Here is a 2,387-nt window from a genome sequence, read left to right as displayed (position 1 = left end):
CGTCACAGTGATCGCGGAAGCGCGCTGGTCACATCCAGTGAAAATCGGCACTTGGGATTTGCATTGGCTCCCCGCGGAAGATCTAATAATTGGGAGGCGTCGTGATTTCACTCCCGAAATCTTGCCTGGCGTCACTCGAAAGGGATTCACAATAAATTTCTCGAAGTCGCTAGACTGTTGTTCAATTATTTCTTCCAGGTGTTGTTTCCCACGGTGTGTGTTATTCTCTTGTTCGTTAAAGTTAATATGGGATTAAAGGTAAATGTAGCGCTCACTGTAAGACAGGTTAAATCGAGCAAGCGTTAAAGCAGCTCCTCGTCGGAGCTCCGTCGGCCGAGTGGTCGAGGGTTGGCAACGCTGCATGTGCGGACAGCGCAAGTAAAAAAAATCGGTGACGATTAGGGATTAAATGAGAGTGAAATGTGTTAGCAGTACATATATATATATATATATATATATATATATATATATATATATATATATATATATATATATATATATATATATATATATATATAAATTTATTTGTTTATTTATTTATTTATTTATTTATGACCGCGAAGAAAGCAAGCCGAAGGGCCCGATTTTTATTACTACTATCATGAGAAGCCAACCCGCAAAGATACCAAGAAGAGCGTAGGGGAAACCGTAGGGGACAGCGTAGACGAACCCTCGTCTTCGCATCGCAGCTGCTGCGAGTTGGTCATCCATCAACTTTCTTTTTAATATTTTTTCATTTCCTTAATCAATTATTAAGTACACCTGATTTCCCCTAAACTCATCCTGGCGTCCTTGTTGCTTACTTATATATATATATATATATATATATATATATATATATATATATATATATATATATGTATATATATATATATATATATATATATATATATATATATATATATATATATATTGTCACGTGGTAATGAGTGAGTGAGTGAGGAAACTTTTATTCTTGGTCCGGCGAGGACGCGAACTCGTCGCGCACCCGGCTAGTCCCACGTCGGGACCGGCAGGTCTAGCCCACCGGCCCGGTCGCGGGCACGCCGGACAGCCAGGATTTGCTTTTCTAGAGCGGGGCTACGCAGAAGCGAGTCCCACTCCTCCTTGATGAACTTGGGGTATGTCGACCCGCACTCCCACAGCATGTGCGCTAGCGTGGAGGTCTGCCCGCAGGAGGGGCAGGCGTCGTCGCGATACACGTCCGGGTAAACCTCGTGGAGAACGGACAGACACGGATACGTACTGGTCTGCAGAAGCCTAAGAGAAACGGCTTGCGCCCTATTCAACCTGGGGTGAGGGGGTGGAAAGACCCTTCTAGACATGTAGAAGAATTTAATAACCTCGTTGTGAGTAGCGGGAGCATCCCTGTGGCCGTAGGGAGGAGGGGAGTCGGTGCTTCTTGCAGAGGAAGCGCGGTCGGTGAGGTCACGCGCAGCCTCGTGAGCAGACTCATTCAGGTTCAGGGGAGCACCCGCGACCGACCCTACGTGAGCTGGAAACCAGTGGATTGAATGATGCGTGAGAGCATATCGACTCGAGTTGCTAAGAAGACGAGCAGCTTGCTTGGCGATGCAACCCTTCTGAAAAGCCCTAACTGCCGTTTTGGAATCGCTATATATCTCGGACCCATGACCGTCTAGCAGGGCGAGGGCGATGGCGGCTTGCTCGGCGACTCCGGGGGTCCGAAGTGCGAATGGAGGCGCAATTAGAAATCTTGCCGCTGGAGTCGACCACAACGATGGCAAAGGTCTTCCCATCGCTGTACTCCGCGGCGTCGACGAAGGTTGCTCTAATGTCTCGTTGCTTGATCTGTTTGAGGATGGCTGCTGCTCTAGCCTTGCGTCTGCCCTCGTTATGGACGGGATGGACGTTTCGGGGCACAGGGGCCACTTCGAACTTGTCTCGAATGCACCTAGGGATCGGGGTACTGACCATTGGGAATCCCGCAGGTTGGTAACCCAGCTCTTCGAGGATGTGTTTACCTGCCGCTGTGGTGCTCAGGCGAGTGAGTTGCGCACGTTCTTGGGCTTCGGCAATCTCCTCGGCAGTGTTATGCACCCCCAGCTTGAGGAGATCCTCGGTATGGCTCCTGATGGGTAGCCCGAGAGCCCTCTTGACCACTTTGCGGATGAGAGCATTGAGCTTGTCTCGCTCCGCTCTGAGCCAGTTGTGCATGGAAACTGTGTACGTAAAGTGACATAGCACGAAGGCATTGATAAGCCTGAGGAGATTGTTTTCCTTCATTCCTCGGTGCCGGTTTGCTATTCTGCGAACGAGGCGGAAAGCGTTGTCCGTCTTTGCAATGATCTTGCGGAGAGCCGTTCCGTTCCCGCCGTTGAATTGGACAAACATGCCCAGGACCCGAATAACGTCGACCCTGGGTA

Source organism: Dermacentor albipictus, chromosome 1 (genome assembly GCF_038994185.2).
Source record: "Dermacentor albipictus isolate Rhodes 1998 colony chromosome 1, USDA_Dalb.pri_finalv2, whole genome shotgun sequence".
NCBI lineage: Eukaryota > Metazoa > Arthropoda > Arachnida > Ixodida > Ixodidae > Dermacentor > Dermacentor albipictus.
This window is presented reverse-complemented; position numbering follows the sequence as displayed.